Below are 22,117 nucleotides of genomic sequence, written 5' to 3' on the forward strand. Positions count from 1 at the left end.
GTCAGCGTGAACCCCGGGGCTTGTTGCGCTGAAACAGTTTTGAGATGTGGGTGTCTGCAGCGGCTCTTTCGTTCCACGTTCAGGGGAATCGCCGCTCGCAAACCACTTTTGTGTGAGGAGGTGATGAGGCTAGCTGAGCAACTCGCCTGAGGAGGTAAGGCTGGGGACCGGGCGCTCTTCTGTCAGAAGAGCGCTCAAGGCTGGGGATGGAGGCCAGACAGGCCTGGGGCTGTGGGTATGGGGACCGGCCGACTTGGGGGGGGGGGGATGCCAGAGGAGTGTGTGGGCGTCTTGACATCCCTCCCTGCAGCTTCTTCGTCTCTCCCATGGAAGGATGGATTCACACGATTTTGTTTGTGAATTTAGTGGTTTGTTTCGTTTTGTCGAGACAGGGAATCTCTGTCTAGCCTTGGCTGGACTGGGCTGGAGACTCACTATGTAGACCAGGCTGGCCCTCCTCAGTCTCTTCCCCGTTGGATCTGGACCCTCTTATAAGCATGAATTACATCACTTTAAAGTAAGAAATGGGTCATTTACTTTTCACAACTGCAGCAGTACCCACCCCCTGGTGCGCAGCAGGGCATGAATGGGGCGAAAGGCCCACCTGAAGGAACACTTCTCAATGGGGGTGGTTCCCATACAGGAATTCTCAGACTGTAGGATGTGTCAATGGATGGGCTTGATTAGCCATGAATTCACATGTTTTTAAGTATATAATTCAGTGAATCTTAATAAAATGTCATAGTTGTACCAATCTCATCACAGTCCTGCTTTGGAATATTTTAATTAGCTGGAATGCAGTGTGGGGCCGGAGAGGTGGTTTGGGAGGGAGGCTCCGGGGAAGCATTTGCCCTACAAGCCTAACTACCTGAGTTGCTCCCTGGAATCTATGTAAAAAGCCAGCCACTGTGGTGTGCATGCCTTAGCCCTGCTCTCCCACGGTGCCACTGGTGGTGGCGGTAGGAAACTTGGCCAGAGCTCCTGGGCTAGGTAGCGTGAAGTGTGTGCTTCAGAGAAGCCGCAGCAAGACCCTGCCTGACTCGAACAAGGTGGAAAGGTGAGAACCCTCTCCTAAAGTTGCTGTCCCACCGCCACACACATTCTTTGCACACAAGTGCCATATCCACCCACACGTAAAAAAATAGAGGAAAAAAAGTAGCCTAGTATCCACCATTTATAAAGAATTCTCACTCCTACTTGGACCTAGGTAGCCGCTATTCTGGTTGCCATCTCCCTAACCGCCCCTTTCAGGCAATTCATATAAATAGAATCAAATGGTGTGTGACCCCTTTGGACTGGTCTCTTTCACTTAGATTGCTTTGAGGTACATCTGAGTTATAGTATATTTTAGTACTTCATTCTTTTTAATGGATAAATAATATTCCACTAAATGAATAGATTGTATTTTGTTTATTCATCATTCGGAATTATTTCCAGTTTGAGGGCTATTCTGATAAGGCATATAAGACTCTATAGACATTTTCATTTCTCTTGAGCAGATACTGTGAAATGAAAATTTTGAGGATATTTTAAATTTGTTTTCATTATGCGAAAGTGGCTGTACTGTTTTATGTTTATATTCCCACATCTGATAGTTTTTCCTCATCCACTCTAGCATTTGTGGTTTTTTAAACTTTGTTTGTTTGAGACAGGGGTTCTTTGTGTGACAGCCAGGAACTCTGTAGACCAGGCTGGCCTCGAACTCAGAGATCTGCCTGCCTCTGCCTCCTGAGTGCTGGGATTAAAGGCGTGCGCCACTTTAGTCCGCCATTTGTTGTTTTCTTTTTTAAAAAAATTAAAGTCATTTTACTATTGCTGTGAGTGTGAAGTAGCAGCTCCTTGAGGCTTCAGTTAATATTTCATAATGACTGGTGCTGCTGTAGACTTTCTTCTTGTTATTTCTAGCTGTTCCTGTTTCTTCTTTGCTAAAAACCCTGTTCGTGTCCTTTATTTGTTTTTAATATGGTTTGTATGTCTTTTTTAAAAAAAATATTATTTAGTAATGAGAGTTCAAATACTGAATAAAAGATACTTTATTGGATGTATAATTTATAATATATTTTTCATTTTTTAAATCTTTTCAGTGCTGAGGATTAAAGTACCCATGGCCATTTGCACACTAGTCAAGTGCCTTACTAGCAGTTCATTTTCTTTGTGCGTGGGTGGGGTGGTGTTGTAAAGTGTGTCCTATCAGCAAAACAGCCACCATCTCCATCACATCAGCTGTGCTTGCGTGCAAATATCCCTGTATCATGTTTGTGGACTACTGACTTTCCCCCATAGAAGAAAGGGCTGAAGAGGGTCATTGGACCTTTGACGCGGGTCTCCAACTGTGCCTTCCAGCAGTTGGTATGCAATATGCCCTAATTGCTTAGGGACCCAGGTCTCAGGGAGAGTTCTTAGGATATAGCTAGGCTGGTGGGGAAAAACGGGAAGGGCCTCTATCTCTGTGGCTTTGAGGAAGCCAGCATCCAGACTGTGTGACAGTTTGTGAATTACTCATGATGCTGCCCATTAACCCTCATATCTCACTCTAAGGAAGCCTAACAAATTCATTGGTTTTCCAGAGTGTACTTTGGTGGAATCATATTTGGCTTGTTGTTGGGACCTTATAAAGAGATCCTTTCCATGGGAGGAATTATCACAACTGTTTGTGTGTGTGTTGTGTATTTGGAGGTTATGGGTTGATACTAGATTCAGTTGAGATTTATCTTAATTTTTGAGACAGGGTCTCAATGAACCTGGTGCTTGCCAGTTTGACTAGAATAGCTGACTAGCAAGCTCCAGAAACCCTCTTGTCTCTGCTTCCCCAGCAATAGACAATGAATGCACACTGCCCTGTCCAGGTTTTATATGGATTCTGGGCATCTGGGTGGTCCCAACTCAGATCTCTATGTTTGCATGGCAAGCATTTTACCTATTAAATATCTCCTCATCTTTAATTTTTTTATTTTTAAAAAAGATTTATTTTGGGCTGGTAAGATAGCTCAACAGTAAGAGCACTGCCTGTTCTTCCAGAGGTCCTGAGTTCAATTCTCAGCAACCACATGGTGGCTCACAACCATCTGTAATGAGATCTGCTGCCCTCTTCTGGCCTACAGGCACACATGCAGGCAGAACACTGTATACATAATAAATAAATATATTTTTAAAAGATTTATTTTATTTTACATGCATTTGAGGTTTGCCTGCATGGATGCATGTGCACCATGTGTGTGAAGGTGACCACAGAGGCTGGAAGAGGACATGATATCCCCTGGAAGTGGAGGAACAGATGGTTGTGAGCCACCATGTGAATGATGGGAACTGAACCCCAGTCTTCTGAAGGATAGCCAGTGCTTCAACTACTGAGCCATTTCTCCAGCCCCACTTTCATTTTCCTTAAGAATTTCTTCTGAGATTTATTTTATGTGTATGGGTCTTTTGCCTGCTTGTATGCATGTGTATGAGAGGTGTGCAGTGCACATGGAAGCCAGTAGAAGACATTATGGATGTTTCACCTGCTTGTATGTATGTACTCCATATGCTTGTAGTGACCATGGAGGACAGAAGAGGGCATCAGATCCGCTGGGACTGTGTTGAAGTAGGAGCGGCGAGGCTGCGTCCCTGGCACCCGGCCGCCCGCATGGCTAGGTTATGCCCTGAAATAATTACACGGAAACTGTATTCTATTAAACACTGCCTGGCCCGGCTAGTTCCAGCTTCTTATTGGCTAGCTCTTACATATTGTTCTAACCCATTTCTAATATTCTGTGTAGCCCACGAGCTGGCTTACCAGAGAGGATCTTAACCTGCGTCTGTCTGGAGCGGGAGAATCATGGCGACTCCTTGACTCAGCTCCTTTTTCCCAGCATCCTGTTCTGTTTTCTCCGCCTACCTAAGGGTTGGCCTATCAAATGGGCCTAGGCAGTTTCTTTATTAATAAGAAATCACTCCCACATCAGAACTGGAGTTATTTACAGTTGTGAGCCTCCATGTGGGTTCTGGGAATAGAACCTGGGTCCTCCGGAAGAACAGCAAGTGCTCTCAACCATGGAACCATCTCTCCATACTCTCCCCTTTCATTTTATTAATGATGTCTTTTGAAGCACCAAGTTTTAAATTATGATGAAGTGCAGTGTAGTAGTTTCTTCTATGGGTTGTGCTTTTGGTGTCATATGTAATTTTTGCCCAATTCAACATTTTTCTTCTGTCTTCTAAAATTTTAATATTTTATTTAGTTTATATGTTATATGAAGTATAAACTCATCTCTTTAGATACCATTTGTCTAAAAGACTATCCCTTTAAATTAGATAGCATTTGGTACTTTTGTCAAAAGTTAGTTGACTATGAGTATACAGAAATTAATTCCTGATCTTTTAATTTTGTTCCATTGATCCATATGTATGGCATATACTATACTCTTTTGTAAGTTTATGATAAGTCTAGAAGTTGAGAAGTGTAAATATTGAAATAGTACATAAACTATGTTCTGTACTTTCAAAGTTGTTTTGATAATCTAGGTTATTTATATTTCAGAAAATATGTAAAGTTTTGTATAAAGACTTCTGGTGTTCTGATAGGAGTTGAGTTTAATTTTAGGTCAGTTTGGGGAGAACTGCAATCTTAACAATATTGGAGGGCTAGAGATGGCCCAGTGAGTAAGAGGGATTGCTTCTCTTCCAGAGGACCCGAGTTTGGTTCCCAGCACCCACATTGAGGATCTCACCACTGCCTTCTCTTCACCTCCACAGTCACCTGCTCATACATGTCACACACACAAGCACATGCACATATACATAAATAAAGGTAAATCTTAAGAAAACATGTTGGTTGGGTGGTGGTGGCACACACCTTTAATCCTAGCTTTCGGGAGGCAGAGGCAGGTGGAACTCTGTGAGTTTGAGACCAGCCTTGTCTACAGAGTGAGTTCCAGGATAGCCAGGGCTACACGAAGAAACCCTGTCTCAAGGGGAAAACAGAAAAGAAAGAAGGAAAACACATTAGACTTTTGAATTCATGAACATAGACTACACATTTCTTTCAGTTTTCTCTAGTTTCTTTTTATCAGTGTTATAGAGTGATTATTATTTGTGTTTTTCTTTCCCTGTAGCTATGGTAGAATAACTCTGACAAATCTGTGAAGGGATTACTGTGGTGTACAGCTCCAGGGTACTGGGAAGTCCTGGCAGCCGGCAATGGAAACAGCTGCTCATGTGGCATCCAAAATCAGGAGGCAGAGAATAATGATTGATGGGGTTTAACATTGGTAATGCCATTTTGTCTCAGTCCACCAATGAGCTTCTTACAAGATAGTGATGAGTTCTGCATTCGAAATTTCCACTAGGCTGCATTAGACTTCATGCTTCCACACCCTTATTTGGAAATGTTCTTTCTGCAGCCAATCAGGGCCTGACCAGCTAGCCTCAAGCTTACTGCTATCCTATTCGCTATAAAGTTCACTCTGTAACCGTCTCTGGGGCTGCAATCTCTTCCCATCCCGATTGCAGCCTGGAGGATTTAATAAAGCCTGCTCAGCACCTGGTTAGCATCCCCCAGCATATTTTCTTTCAGTGATTGCTGGTGTTTAGTTAACTTTCTCGTTTTTATGGAATCTAGGGCCCAAGAGCAGGAAATGGTACCATCCACTTTTAGGATAGTCTTCTTGCTTCAGTTAACCCAATCAAGACAGTCTCTCGCAGGTATACCCAGAGGCTTGTTTCCTAGATGATATATATCCTTGGTGTCTATATTTGGATATATTGGCAACCAATATTAATTATCATGGTATTTTTTTCCTTCCTCCCTTACCATCTTTCTGCTTCCTAACTTCACCTCCCTACTTCTTGCCTTCCTCCTTCTTCCCCCTAGCTCCTTTCTTGATTTTTTTTTTGAGATAGGGTCTTAAATATTCCAGCCTAGTTTCTTGTTCCTGGGATAAATATCACACCACTATGTATAATCTTTTTACATTTTGCTGGATTTGGCTTGCTAACATTTTATTGAAAATATTTGTTTGTATCTTCAGGAGGGATTTGATCTCTAGTTTTCTATTTTGTGTCTCTGAATTATGTAGAAGGAGCAGTGGGCTGCGTTCCTGCCACCCGGCTCCTGTCGCCTGGCTAGCTTATGACCCGAAATAACAACATACAAATTGTATTCTTTTAAACACTGCTTGGCCCATTATATCTAGCCTCTTCTTGGCTAACTCTCACATCTTGACTAACCCATTTCTAATAATCTGTGTAGCACCATGAAGTGGTGGCTTACCCAGAAAGGATTCTAGTGTACGTCCATCTTGGGCTGGAGCTTCATCACGTCTGGCTCAGAGAGGAGAGGCATGGCGATTGCCTCACTTCCAGCATTCTGTTCTGTTTACTCCACCCACCTAAGGGCTGGCCTATCAAATGGGCCAAGGCAGTTTCTTTATTAACCAGTGAAATCAACAGATTGATATATGACCTTCCCACATCAGAATTGGTACAAGATTTTGGCTTCATAGACTTAGGAAATGTTCTGTTTTCTGGAAGAGTGTGTAGAAATGGTATCATTCTTATTTGATTGAAAACATCTGTATCCGAGCTTTTCTTTGTGGGAAGATTTTTAATTAACTCAATTTCTTTGCTTGTCTTAGATCTGTTTATATTTTCTGTTCCTTTTTGAGCCAGTTCTCATTCTTTCTGTCTTAGAATTTGTCTATTTCATTTAAGTTGTCTAATTTGTTGAAAAAAATTTCAGTTTTACAGCATAATCTTTTTCATCTTTTTAAGCTCTGAGTGAGGCTATCCTAGCATGTCTGTCTCTGTTTCTCTCTTTTTTGAAGCAAGGTCTTTATGTAGCCTTGCCTGTCCTGGGATTTGCTGGCCTCGAACTCACAGAGATCCACCTGCACTGCCTACCTCTGGGTTAAAGGCATGTACCACCACATCCACTTTTTTTCTTTCTCTTCCTTCCCCCACCCCATAAGGTCTCTCTGTGTAGCCCTGGCTGTTCTAGAACTCCTGTAGATCAGGCTGGCCTAGAACTCAGAGATCCACCTGCCTCTGCCTCCCAAATGCTGTGATTAAACGACATAATCTCCTATAAGGGTATATGGCTCCCTTGACTGGAAAACCTCCTACCTTCTCCTGTACCACCTCCTCCTGAAAGCATCAAGATGACAACTAAGCTTTTAGCACACAGGGATGGACAGACAGTCTTGATCCAAACTGGTTTGTAGAACTTTTGTTTTCTGTAGGGTTCCTTTGCTTACACTTTTGTGAGGAAAAGATATAATCAGTAGTCAGAGCAGAGATGTCAATAATTGGAGGAAATTGGCTGCCATAAGCCTCATGCAAGCTGTTCCGGGAGTGTAGTCACACTGCTGACATAGGTGGGGAGAATGGATAGCTTCTGCCATGCAAAGAGTTCAGTCTTTCTAGTTCATTGGAATTTACAGTCTGTGGTAGTTTGAATGTGATTGGCCCTCATAAGCTCATAGGGAGTGGCAATATTAGGAGCTATGGCTTTGTTGGAGTAGATATGGCCTTTTTGGAGGAAATGTGTCCCTTTGGGGGTGGACTTTGAGGTTTCATATATGCTCAAGCCACACCTAGTGTCTCAGACTACTTCCTGCTGCCTGTGGGTCAGCTCCTTCTCCAGCACCATGTCTGGCCACCATGTCACACCATAATGATAATGAACTGTTGTATGATACTTCACTCTTATGGCTTTTTTAGGGGGGCTGCCACATAAATCACAAGCTTCCAAATAAATCACACACAGAAGATTCTTTATTATGAATGCCTGGCCTTAGCTTGACTTGTTTCTTACCAGTTTCTCTCTCTCTCTCTCTCTCTCTCTCTCTCTCTCTCTCTCTCTCTCTCTCTCTCTCTCTTTTGGTTTTTCAAGACAGGGTTTCTCTGTAGCTTTGGTGCCTATCCTGGAACTAGCTCTTGTAGACCAGGCTGGCCTTGAACTCCCAGAGATCCGCCTGCCTCTGCCTCCCGAGTGCTGGGATTAAAGGCATGCGCCACCACCGCCTGGCCTTTGCCAGCTTTTCTTAAATTATCCTGACTACCTTTTGCCTCTGGGCTTCTATCTTTTTCTATTTCTGTACACTTTACTTCTTTCTCTGTGACTTTCTGTGTAAGTGGGTGACTGGTCCTTGATGTCCTCCTCTCCTTGTTCTCTTGCTCCTTCTTCCTTGTTTCTCCTTCTGTTTATACTCTCTGCATGCCAGCCCCGTTTATCCTTGCTCCTGCCTTGCTATTGGCCATTCAGCTCTTTATTAAACCATCAGGTGTTTTACACAGGCAATGAATCACAGAGTTAAACAAATGCAGCAAAAACCAAAGCAACACACCTTAAAATAATATTCCGCAATGATGACTTAAACCTCTGAAAATTTAAGCCACCCCAATTAAATGTTTTTTTCTTTATAAGAGTTGCAACGGTCTAGTCAATGGGTGAGGTGGCACATGCCTTTAATCCCAGCACTCAGGAGGCAGAGGCAGGCAGATCTCTGTGAGTTCAAGGACAGCCTGGTCTACAGAGCTATTTCCAGTACTGCCAGGGCAACACAGAGAAGCCTTGTTTTGAAAAATCAAAACGAAATAAAACAAAAAGTTGTCATGGTCATGGTGTCTCTTCACACCAGCAGAAACCCTAACTAAGCCACAAGTCTGTCCAAGCCTTACCGAGGAAGTGGCAATCCTTCGGTAGACCCCAGACTTCCAAAAACAGTTGCATCTATTAGATTCTGCTTATGCAATTATTGAGAAGAATGGTTTCTGTTATTTCCTACTCTTCCTCATGTTGAGGAGAAACATTAAAGAGTCCACACAAGCTTCCAGTTGCTTCCCTGTAGTAGTAACTAAGGCAGTGATGCCCTTCTTTGGTAGATATTTGAAATAACACCTGATGGAGCATGAACATGGAATGTGGGGAAGGACCCTGAAAAAGAGATAGGCTCAGATTGTTATCTGAGGTGCCTGGACTAGGCTGAGGCATAGCAGGTACAGAAATGGATCTGTTGCATGCAAATTTGTTTTCTTGGGTGTGGGAGTTTTATTCCTCATTGTTACTGGGAAAGATTGGACACAAAGTTGTTTGGGACAGAGGACACTACTAACTTGAGAAAAGAGAAAGTGACTACAGGTAGTTGGGTTTGGAGCTGAATGCACTGGTGACTGGTAGAAAAAGCAGACAGAAAAGGCCAAGCGGACTTTTTGGAGGACAGTAGATTTCTTTGGTTCATAGTAGGCTGTCTCAGTCAACCCATATATCATCATCATCTTTCTGCAGATAAAGAAAGTAAAAGTAAATTGCAGAAGTGTCAGGTATAATTTCTTATACACAATTGGGGCAGACAGAAATGTATTGGAAAAGGTTTTGGAGTGATCTGCTGTACCTATGAATAACTTTATTGTAGGCTACAATCAAATTACTCATCTGGCCTAAGTGTCAGTCCAAACTCAATTGAGATAATAGATCCAACATAGTATGAAAATTTTATGGTTATGTAAAAAGTGTAAGAAAGAATTAGAATTCTATAGGGCTAAAGTATTAAGAACTAGGTGTGGTGGCTTGTATCTAACCCCAATATTGAAGAGGCAAAGGCAGGAGGATCTGAAGTAAGGCTGTTGAAGGATATATGGATGGAAGGAAGAAAAAAGATAGAAAAATACATAAAGACTAAGGATTAGGCTCAGTTGGGTAGAGTGTTTGTCTAGCATGCATGAAGACCGACATTTAATCCCCAGCACCACCCTGAGTGTGGTGGCACATGCCTGTAATCCCAGCATTCAGTAAGTGAAGGCAGGAAGATCAATTCAGGTTCATTCATAGACATATAGAGAGTTCAGGGCCAGCCTGGGCCAGTGACACTGCCTCTTTTCCCCACATAAGAAAAAAATTAATTTCTTTTTAAAAATCATTTTATATTGTGGTGGTGGTGCATGTCTTTAATCCCAGTACTCAGGAGTCAGAAACAGTTGAATCTCTGAGTTCGAGGCCAGCCTGGTCTGCAGAGCGAGTTCCAGGACATCCAGGGCTACACAGAGAAACTTTTGTCTCAGAACAACAAGCAAACAAACAAATCCCATATTTATGTGTATGGATGGTTTGCCCACATATATGCATGTGTACTACATGCCTGCCTGGTGCCTTTAGAGGCCAGAAGAGGGTGTCAGATCCCTTAGGACTGAAGTTACAGACATTGTGAATCTGTCATGTGATTGGTGGGGATTGAATCTTGTTCCTCCTGAAGAGCAGCCAATGCTCTTAACAACTGAGCTAGTTCTCCAGTTCAAGAAAAATAATTAAAAAACTAGACAGGTGATGTGCCTATAATCTCAGCACTTGAGAAACTGAGGCAGGAGGATAACTGTGAGTTCAAACCCAGCTTGGTCTGCATAGTAAGTTCCAGGATAGACTGGGTTACAGAGTAAAATCCTATTAAAAAAAAACCCTAAAATAAAAACTTCTCATAAGGCTATCATGGAAATTACTAGAAAGACAAGATTTAATTTACCATGACAGTTCCATAAGACATTTTGACTATATATATATGCTTCTTGAGCAATGAAATTCATGTAAGTTAGAAGTGAAGTGCAGCCCATGTAGCTGTCATGTGCCCTACATGTGTGGTGTTTTGAGTGGGTTTGGCCCCCATAGACTCATTTGTTTGAATGCTTGGCCCATAGGGAGTGGCACTATTAGGAGGTGTGACTTTGCTGGAGGAAGTGTGTCACTGTTGGTGTGGGCTTTGAGGTCTCAGAGTCAGTCCACTCCCTTCTGCCTGAGGATCAAGATGTAGAATTCTCAGCTCCTTTCTAGTACCATGCTTGCCTGCACACTACCATGCTCCTGCCATGATAATAATGGATTGAACCTCTGAAACTGTAAGCCAGCCCCAATTAAGTGTTTTCCTTTTTAAGAGGTGCTGTGGCCATGGTGTCTCCCTCTTCACAGTAGTAGAAACCCTAATGAAGACAAGGTACCATCATTCAAGCATTCTCAGTGCCTTTTTCTGTTCACCCTCTGTGTGATGCTGATTAAATCCAGTGCGTTTGTTTTGTGAGGAGAGAGAGAGAGAGAGAGAGAGAGAGAGAGAGAGAGAGAGAGAGAATCCCAGAAGATGATAGTCTGTTTATCTCTATCCTCTGAAAGCATTTCCTGCCAGGCAGTTGACACAGAACTTTGGCACAGCGTCAGGAAACTGTTTGCTTCTGTTTACCCCTTCTAGATCCAGCTTCCCTAGGAACTGAAACGAGGGTCTCCTTGAACTTCTTCATAGAACATCTCAGCACTGTGCCATGTGTCAGAGCAATGGGAACCCAGTTTGTGAGAGGAAAGGCATCTGCTTTAGTCATAGGCTAGGGGAAAGTGAGTTAATTCAATAAAATGTACTCAGAATATCCTTCTAAAAGATTTTCAGATAAGTCTGAAACCTTAATTAGGGGCTGGTGAGATGTCTTAGTGAGAGTGTGTTTGGTAGGGCACTCACCACCAAGCTTGATGACCTGAGTTCAATCCTAACGTTGCCACGTTCCACGGTAGGAGAGAACTAACTCCTCCAAGTTGGCTTCTGACCTCTAAGTGTGCATGCATGCATGCATGCGTGTGCCCCCCATATTAAATGTAATCAAAAATTTAAAAGGGGGGGCTGGAAAGATTGCTCAGAGGTTAAGAGCACTGGCTGCTCTTCCAGAGGTTCTGAGTTCAATTCTCAGCAAACACATGGTGGCTCAAAACCATATGTAATGAGATCTGGTGCCCTCTTCTGGCCTGCAGGCAAACATGCAGGCAGAACACTGTATACATAATAAATAAATCTTTAAAAAAATTTTTTTTTCCAAAAAAAAAAAAATTTAAAAAGTGGTGGCGCACGCCTTTAATCCCAGCACTCAGGAGGCAGAGGCAGGCGGATCTCTGTGAGTTCGAGACCAGCCTGGTTTACAAGAGCTAGTTCCAGGACAGGATCCAAAACCACAGAGAAACCCTGTCTCAAAAAACAAAAAAAATTTTTTTTTTTAAGAAGCCAGGCATGATGGCATATCCCTTTAATCTCAGTGTTCTGGAGGCAGAGCCAAGTGGATCTCTGTGAGTTCAAGGCTAGCTTGGGTCTACATAGAAAGTTACAGGCCAAACAGGCCTATACAGTGAGACCTTCTTTCAAAAAACAAAAGGGAAACAAACAGATGGGGCTGGAGAGATGACTTAGTGGTTAAGAACACTGGCAGCTCTTTCAGAGGATCCCAGCGCCCACATGTCAATTCACAACCAATGGTAATTCCGGTTCCAGGGGGATCTGATGCTCTTTTATGACCTCTATGGGCACTTCATGCACACGTTACACAGACACACTTGCAGGCGAAACACTCATACACACAAAATCAAAATAAATTTAAAAAAAAAACCTTAAAAGACGGTGAACTTGAGATACAGAAAGACACAGCCACTTAGTTCATTGTGAGCAGGTTCCCATCTTCTCTACATAGTATTGTTAGATAAACTCAACATTACTTAATTCTTTTATCCTGCTAGATGCTCTAAATAAGATTTCTATAATTTGGGTAAGCACCAGAACTGCAGGCAGCAGTGACTGGGGAGGAGGGACAGAAGCCACAGCACAGCAGTGAACAGCATGGGGATAGTGGCAAGAGAAAGAATTTATGGTGTGACTTGGGCCAGAGATCTGATGCCACAAAAATGTTTCAGACTGGGAATGTATCTGTGGCCCAAACTCAGAACAAGGTCACAGATTAGAAAATCCAGTGGTTTCTGAAGGGCAAGAATCCATGTAAACATCAGGCCACGGAGAAAAAAGTAAAAGATGTAACACAAATACCAGTGGGAGGTAGATTGGAAGAATATATAAACGGCCATAGTTTAGAGGCTCGAATGTAATTCCTACCATTAGAACCTGGCCCTGGAACAACCTCAGCTAGGCCGCACCCTTTGGATCCCTTTGTGATGATGTAGATCATGTACACACAGTGAATTACCTGAGCGAATTTGGAAGAACAAAAGAAGTAAGGATTCAAGTTGCGGTAGTTACACAGATGGGCTTCATTAATGAGAAAATAAAGGTTTAAAAACATTGAGTAGCTTGGGTCCTAAAAGATGACTCAACAGGTGAAATACTTTGGCTGTCAAGCCTGGTGACCTGAGTTTAGTCTCCAGGGACCACATGTAGAAGGAGGTTTACTGACTCCTTTATGACCTGTACACACACCTGTACATACATATATGCGAACACACACAGATATTTATTTATTTTTGTGTTTCTCTCCACGGAAATCTTTAGTAAAAGGCGAAAGATTTATACGATCTGAAGAGAAACCAGAATATCACACATAGGTTTTTAAAAAAGAATACAGCTCCTTGGTGGGATATTGGCTAGTGGATAAGAGTGTATCCTTGCACAAGGACCAGAACCCAAGTTTGAATCCTCAGTATTCATGTTAGGAAAAGACGTACGGATGTGGTAGTGGCCAGTAACTCTAGTGATGTGGGGGAATGGAGACAAGAGAATTGCTGGGGCTTGTTCACTGCCAACCTTGATATAGGTCCAACATGAGACCCTGCCCTGAAGGAGTAAGGCAGAGATGATAGAGAAGAACACAGTAGTTTTCATTGGTTCTATGCATAGACCTTCACACCTCTCTTTCACCTTCTCCAAAGACAACCACAACTAAACCAAGAATCTGTCCCTTAGTTTTTTTGTTTTATTTTGTTTTTGAGATAGCATCTTACTACGTTGCTCTAGTTGGCCTAGAACCCAGTATGTAGACCAGGCTGGCCTCTAACTCATAGAATTCACTTGCTTTTGCCTGCTGAGTGCTAGGATTAAAGCTTGTACCACTATGCCTAGTCAACCTCTTAGTTCTTTTGGACAACATAGGTTCCTTACATCTTTCTCCTTTTGAGGTTTCAGTCATAAACTGAAGGCTTCTGAGATGGAGAGCTTCCTGCTTTGAGAGAATAACAAACATAGTTATTTTATTTTATTTTTTTTAATTTTTTTTTCAAACATAGTTTGCTAAGAGAGGTCTCTAGAGTTCTGCCAGGGATTTATCAAATCCTGGATTCTCCCTAGTTCCATTATTTATCTTCTTCTTGAGGGTAGTACCTGGTCTGTTCATGACTTTTTACCTTTGCCTTGAAGTCCTTTTGATTTCTGGATGGTTTGGCCCTGCAGCCATCTGATCATGAGGACTGACTCAACCCAGTCACACAACTCTAATGTACCTCATTTTTTTTAGTACTTCGAGCTGCATAGAGGAAATGGAGGTCTAGGAAATCCAAAGAAGCAGGATGGTACCAGCAGATAACTGAGCCTGGTCCTTTCTGTCAATCAATAAACTAGTATTAGCATCTTCTCAGGCATTGAATTCACCCTAGACAACCTATAAGAACTGTCATGGAAAGGGCCCTTAAAAATAGAATTGATGCTGGACAAAGTGGTGCTTGTCTTTAATCCCAGCACTCAGGAGGTTAGAACACTCTGAATTTGATGCCAGCCAGGCCTATATAGTGAGACCTGTCTTTAAAAAAATTGTGTGTGTGTGTGTGTGTGTGTGTGTGTGTGTGCGCGCACACATGTTTGTGTGTATATGCAGGGACTGGCAGTATGGCTCAGTTGGTAGAGTTCTTGCCAAGCGTACATGAAGCCCTGAGTTCAAGTCCATAGTACTGCATATAGTTGCATACATCTGTCCCAGTACTTAGGAGCTCATTTTTGATACATAGTGAGGCCAGACTGGACTATACGAGACCCTTTCTCAAAAAAAAGTTGAACATTAAATGATGTTCACAAATGATAAAAAAAAAATTGAATTGGAGTAGGTAGGAGTGAAGGAATCACTCCCAACTGAGGCAGAGCCCATCACAGCTTTCAGATGCAACTGCAGCTTTCAAGACCTACAGAAATGGCCTAGCAGTATAAGACACAAGGAAACTATTGTCCCATCTGAGGGTTTTGGAAATAATGCTTAAGTCAGCCACAAAACATTAATAAAAAGTTTAGGTAAGTGAAATTTTGAAAATGATGGAATCTAATTGATAACTTCCTTACAACAACGTACAGACAATCTCCCTTTTAAAAGGGTTAATTATAGTGGTGATTATGAAGAGAAAAAGCCCGTGATGAAAGTGTGGTAGAGGACTCTGCTCTTCATTGAGCAAGTTAAAACAAGCTGATCTGTAAGCAATTATTATCTTCATCAAAATTCTTAGCTCTAATGTTTTGGTTTCAATGGCCCAGCACGTATGCCTTCTCAAACAATTGGATGGATTTAAAACACTTACGAGATGTTTGTGCTTATATCTCAACATAGCATCAGTTCAACAGGAAAGTCAGGGGAGTATAATTTGGCGTTAGGTCTTAGTTAAAAAAAATCAAAACTAAACAAAAAGTCCACAAGGTCTAACCCGTGCACACAAATGACATTCTTTATGCCGGCTTACAATGCATAAAGAAACAAGGATCCATACTGTTTCAGGGTGTCTCTTCTTTACTTCTTAATCACTTAACAGCTCTGGGAAAAGTGGCCGGTAGTTGGCATGCTTGGGGTGCTTGGGCGTTACCCACTCCCAACATTTTCATATGGGGGATACTTTCTAAAAAGATTTCTCTTTGTCTTTTCTTTTTTTTTCTTTTTTGGTTTTGTTTTGTTTTTTTATATTTTCAAAAAACATATGTTCTGCATTCTAAGGAAAGTTTGGGGTGCCTACTTGGGAGAAGGAGTGATTTGAAAACTAAATTAACTTTTCAAATTCTGATTTATATATGTGCAAGTGATTCTGAAGAATGTCTTTGGATTAGACTGGGAAAACTAGAAATATATGCACACACATGATGAGGTTTCTAGTTACATTCTGTGCTTAATTAAGGATTACATTGTGTGTGTGTGTAGGTATGTGTGTATGTAATGTTCATTTGAAATGCCTATAATTTTGGGCTGGCAAAGGACATGCACTGCTCTTCCACAGGACCTGAGTTCCCAGCCTTCATGTCAAGTGGTTCACAGTAGCCTGTAATTCCAACTCCATGGGATCTGGCACCTCTTGGGGTACCTGCACCTGTGTACACAATACTACCCCCAGTATACAAAGTTAAAAATGTTTAAAATCTTAAAAAAAAGAAATGACAGTAATTTGACAGCTATAACTAGTGAATGGGAGGCAGTTGCTAGGTATTGAAGGTGGAGCTGATGCTGACAGAAAGGTGACTAGTCCATGCTTTCAAGAGGCTTCCAGTGTCTGAAGAGTATTGGCGAGCAAGCATCCTGAGCTATGAACTGTCTTGGAGAATAACTCATGTACTCTGCCTAGGACAGAAAGAAATCAGAGTGGGCTTGACTAAAGAGATGATATTTGTATTGAACCTATTTAGATGTTAACCTTTGTGATATTTTCTGGTAACAAGTTGTTATGAGATTGGAGCATAGAATGCTGGAAGCCAGGACAGAGATGTTAACTTCACAGTATCTGGTATTTCCAGGTACAAATGCCTCACAAATAAATTCGAAGTTCATGTTTAGAAAATACAAGAGAAAAGTTAGAGCTCTAGATCCATATATTTAACTGAAGCTATGTAAACAGATAAAATGTCTATATGTAGGGAGCTGGAGAGATGGCTCAGTGGTTAAGAGCTCTGGCTGCTCTTCCAAAGGTCCTGAGTTCAATTCCCAGCAACCACATGGTGGCTCACAACCATCTGTAAAGAGGTCTGGCGCCCTCTTCTGGCCTTCAGGCATACACACAGACAGAATATTGTATACATAATAAATAAATATTTGAAAAAAATGTCTATATGTAGGAAAAACCTGGAGGGAAATTTTCTACTTGAAAACTATACAGGCAGTAATGAAAGACAATGATGAATGGTCATAGAGATGGGAAAGGAGTTGATAGAGAGGCTGGGAGCATCACAGTCAAGTAAAGAGCTTGGATACTACAGAAAAAATGAACAAGCTGAGCATTTGGAAAACAAAAACTAGAATAGTTGAAGCAGGCATGATGCAAGCCTGTAACCTCAGTGCTTGGAAGGTAGAGGGAAGAAGATCAGAAGTTCAAAGTTATCCTGGCTACATAGGGACTTTGAGGCCAATCAGTGATACAAGAGACTGTCTCAAAGTAAGCAACAACAACAAAGAAAACCAAATTTATAAAATAAGAGACTTGGGTATCCAGATTACCAAGGACAGTGTTTTGAAGAGGTATCCATTCCACACTACATCAACTTGGAGTTTCAGAGAAAGCTGTAGACAGAAGTTTCTGTCCCACCCAGTTCCACAGCCATTCAGTCCCAAATAAACACACAGAGGCTTATATTAATTATAAACTGTTGGGCCTATTGCTCAGGATTATGTAGAATTATGGTCAAGTCCTTAGTGGATTATTCTGTGAGGCTTGATCTTCTCAGCCAGCAGCCTTGAGATTGTTCTGGGTGCAGAACTCAGAAGAAACTGCAACAGAGGTCCTTTAAAATGTAGAGTCATCTGGGCCATTCATTCGCATTGGAGATTTTTCAGGGGGTCTTCCTTGCCCAAACCTTATTTTTCTTAACTAAGAATGAAACAAAAGCAAAACCTCTTCTCCAAAGTAACTTAACTTTTGACTTAAATTTTGAAGTCAAGGCACTTCCAAAATATGGATTAATCCAGCAGCATTTATAATCAAATGTCTTTTAGCAGCTATTGCTCCTTCCTCAGTAATCAAACAATTCAAAGACAATACAATAACATACAGTATCCAGATTCTCTGTTTATTTTCCATCTTTATGTGACTTTTTAAAAACTCTTATTTCTTTTATTTTTATTTATATTTTTAATTTTTTTGAGACAAGGTTTCTCTGTATCTTTTTTGGCTGTCCTGGAACTCACTCTGTAGACCAGACTGTCCTTGAACTCACAGAGATCTCCCTGCCTCTGCTTCCCAAGTGCTGGGATTAAAGGCATGTGCCACTATGCCCAACTATATTTTTTTAAGGACTTCCTCTATCTTTTTTCTTTTCTCTCCCAAACCTATGTATGTTTTTAAACACACTGTAAACCATTTAGAGGGCTAGTTTTCGTCTGAATCTGTCCTTTTTTTTTTAAAGATTTATTTATTTATTTTTTTTTCTATATGTCATTTTTCTTTTTTTTATTTATTTATTTTTTATTGAGAATAAGAAAAAAAAAGTATCCGCCTCCTCCCAGCCTCCCATTTCCCTCCCCCTCCCCCCACTCTTCTCCCCCCTCCCCTCACTCTTCTTCCCCTCCCCCCTGTCTTCTCCCCCTCCCCCCACTCCTCTCCCCCTCCCTCTCCTATCCAAAGAGCAGTCATGGTTCCCTGCCCTGTGGAAAGTCCAAGGTCCTCCCCCCTCCGTCCATGTCTAGGAAGGTGAACATCCAAACTGGCTAGGCTCCCATCAAGCCAGAACATGAAGTAGGATCAAAACCCCTTGCCATTGACCTTGGCTTCTCATCAGTCCTCATTGTTCGCCATGATCAGAGAGTCCGGTTTTATCCCATGCTGTTTCAGATTTATTTATTTATTATGTACAGTGTTCTGCCTGCATGCGTACCTACACCCCAGAAGAGGATACCAGATCTCATTATGGATGGTAGTGAGCCACCATGTAGTTGCTGGGAATTGAACTCAGGACCTCTGGAAGAACAGTCAGTGCTCTTAACCGCTGAGCCATTTCTCCAGCCCCCTGAATCTGCCTTTACTGTATATCTTTTTCTGACTACTTGAGTCTTTAATCTGCTAAGTGATGTGGCTAGGATTAAATATGTGACTTTGGTGACTGGCTTTGGCCCCATCCCTTAGCTTCCTGAGAGTCTACCTTCATGGCAGAGGTACAGACAGGTATATTGCCACAACTCTTTTGAGTTTCTATGTCCATGCCACCACCAAGAAGCCTGATACTGACTGCTTATAAATACCATTTAAGTGTTTGGTGGCAGACTCTCTTAAAAGAGCTGTGAAGTTTTTGCTACTGACACTGAATCAGGAAGCCTCTCTTAAAGGAGCTGTGCCTCTGCTCACCACCAGCAAACAGAGTATATGGGAGAAAAGATGGTTACCAAGAAGCTGTACTTGACTCTGTTCTCGTTTGTCTAGAATCCTTTTTTTTTTTTAAAAGCTTTCTTGGGCTATATGTGGAAATTCTTGCCAAATGTTTGGGTGCCATTTGTAGACGAAAGTTTCTGTCCTGCCCAGTCCTGTAGCCATTCAGTCCCAAATAAAGACACAGAGGCTTATATTAATTATAAGTTGTTTGGCCTATTATCTTAGGCTTATTATTAACTAGCTTTTACAATTTAAATTAACCCATAGTTCTTGTCTAGGTTTGTCCATGTGGCTTGGTATCTTTTTCTCAGTGAGGCATTCAGGTTCTTGTTTTGAAAAGAAAAAAAAAGGGGTATATAGATATGATAGGATAAAAGGGTACATTATTGAATCTACTCTGAAAAGAAAAAAGGAAGGCTATGGATATGATAAGATGAAAAGGTAGATTATTAAATCTATTTTTATAAAGCAGCTACTAGTTTTAAATTGGATTGGATTTTTGTATACTGCATAGATATTTTGTATATTGATACAAATTTGAGATTATTTTTGTTAAAACATATTATACATATGTTTCTAATCTTGTTTAAGGTATTGTACCTATACAGTTCATTTAACAATGTAATGCAAATTTCTAGTCTTTGAAGGTTTTTATTACCAGTTGTTTAGGATGATGAGAAAATGCAGGTTAGTAATTAGTCTCCTTTTATAGTCAAACCTATAGTCACATGAGGTATGTTTTCAAGGCCAAACAAAGATATATTTTAGATAGACGGGCCATCTTCAAACACTTGAGAAATCTACAGAATATGGCATTTAAGATGTTTTAATATCACAGGCTCTTTTTTATGACAATGAGACATGTCTGCTCCTGGCAGCACCAATCTACTTCAGAAAAGATATGGGCACTGAAGAAACTCCACATGGAGCTTACTTTCTCTGTGGCAAAAGTAAGCCACCGGGCAAAAAAATACCCTTGCCTTGATTGCTGACAATATATTGTCCTAATTGGACAAGCAGGATACAAAAGAGAGTGACTGCCAAACATTTTCAAGACAAGGAGGGACAACCCTTCAGAATATCCTGCTTCGTAGAAAAGTCTGTTAGATACGCTAAGCTATAGGCTGAAGACAGATGTCTCAACATTGCAGAGGAACTTTGGGTGACTGTTCAGACAGACAGCTGTTTCTGTCATTGACTTTTTTTGGAAGTCACTTGCTTGTACATCCTGCTTATTCAGTTAATATTATTTCCTTCTTGGGTCTTTGAGGGATTTGAAGACTAGATAGTTATAGTTTTTCTTGTTTACCTGATGCAGCAAGTGAGTTATGATAGAAAGTAAATTAGGACAAGACTTTGGACTCACCAAGATAGGATAGATATGGAGTATTTTCTCTGAATTTGTCAAATGCAAATGTGCTAGACATTGTTGATGTATTTATTGCCTGTATATATTGTATATAGTCATTGTACTTACTGTATATAGTTTTTCTTATATTATTTATAGCCTTCCTTTTTTATTTTTGACAAAAGGGGAAATATAGTGATAATTCATTTGTATTTTAATAAATAAAGTTTACCTGAAGATCAGAGAGTAAAACAGCCCCACTGGTCATCCTTACAGACCAGGCACTGGTGACACACCTTTAATCCCAGTAGCCACACTAGTTTGCCATAGAAACAAGGTGGTGCATGCCTTTAATCCCAGCCCTAGAGAGGAATATAAAACAGGAGGAGACAGCTCACAGACACAGTCTCTGAGAATTCTGAGATTCCTGGAAAGGGATTCTGATTTTGGACTGAGGTAAAGGTAAGTGCCAGTGGCTGGCTGTTTTGCTTTTCTGACGTTTAGGTCGAACCCTAATATCTGTCTCTGGGTTTTTATTAATCATGTACAAGATCTCCTGGAGCTTGAGTTACTGATAGTTGTGAACCTCAGTGTGGGTGCTTGGAGCCATCCCTCCAGCACCATAATTAGAAGTTTTGAGAATAGACAAGATTAGGACAGTTGCTGTGCAGAGCAAGAAGCATCTAAGTCACTAGGAGTAAAAGTATTGTTGAGTGATATTCAGTGCTGGGAGGTTTACCTATTCGTGTCTTTTCTTCTTACCGTGAAGTTTCAGAAATGATTCAGGTTCTTTTGTCAGTCAGACTGCTCCAGTGCTATTTATTAGGAATTGCTTTCTGTTGAGATACTTTGAAAATGTGCTTTACCCAAACAATTTGATTTATCATCAGCAAAAGATTTATTTCTTGGGTGCTGGAGAGATGACTCAGTGGTTAAGAGGATTGCCTGCTCTTCCAAAGGTCCTGAATTCAATTCCCAGCAACCGCATGGAGGCTCATAACCATCTGTAATGAGGTCTGGTGCCCTCTTCTGGCCTAGAGATATACACGCAGACAGAATACTGTATACATAATAAGCAAATAAATAAATATTTTTTAAAAAGATTTATTTCTTCACAGTACTAGGGTATCTATATTAGAAACCTGAGGCTCAAAGTAAGTGCATATGTTATAGTAAGGCACTTGATAGTAAAACACACACACAGAAGAGACTTAGAGTGACAGCTTCCTAGGCACCTGAAACTTGGACTTTTTGAACATTTATTTCTTTGCTGTCCAAGTCTTCTTAGTCAAAAATGACTTGATGAACATGGAAGGAACTATGGATAATATTTATCTTTAGTATTTATTTATTTAGTATTTATCTTTAGGATAGTGTTTATCCTAAAGAAAAAGAAGGAAGGAAACGAGGAGATTAGGTGTAAGTGCTCAGCCTTCTAGGAAACTGAGAATGGCTCTGGTGTGTCGATCCTGTTTCCCAGGATAGCAGAACTTTGGCGAAAGGCTATCCTGAAATGGCATGATAAACAAACACAAACTGCCATTCTCTTTTTACTGATGTTTAAAATTTCAAAGTCATAACTATAATTATGCAAACATTAAGGTGAATAGTCTTTTCCTAATCCATTATTTTAGCTTCTGTCATTCCAGCTGTTAGGAGAATAATTACTCTATTAAACTACATGTGTGTTTGGACTGGAGTGATGGCTTAATGGGTCAGAACATGCACTGCTCTTGCTG

General features: G+C 41.1%; 1 protein-coding gene and 1 non-coding gene across 3 annotated transcripts in view; one reads left to right on the forward strand and one right to left on the reverse strand.

Annotated features, from left to right (window-relative positions):
- Positions 1-24: 24 nt before the first annotated feature.
- Positions 25-22,117, forward strand: part of Dennd2b (DENN domain containing 2B) — a 187,101-nt gene continuing 165,008 nt past the window's right edge. For both annotated transcript variants that reach the window (XM_050163406.1, XM_050163409.1), the window contains exon 1: positions 25-154. The gene's annotated coding sequence lies outside the window, so the exon portion shown is untranslated. The remainder of the gene's footprint in view (positions 155-22,117) is intronic.
- LOC126514481 (U5 spliceosomal RNA) lies at positions 13,201-13,315 on the reverse strand. The gene has a single exon (XR_007595581.1). It is a non-coding gene; the product is annotated as a U5 spliceosomal RNA (small nuclear RNA).

This window comes from Alexandromys fortis, unplaced genomic scaffold (genome assembly GCF_014885135.2).
Source record: "Alexandromys fortis isolate MF-2015 unplaced genomic scaffold, M_Fortis_MF-2015_v1.1 scaffold_129, whole genome shotgun sequence".
In the NCBI taxonomy this organism is placed as follows: Eukaryota; Metazoa; Chordata; class Mammalia; order Rodentia; family Cricetidae; genus Alexandromys; species Alexandromys fortis.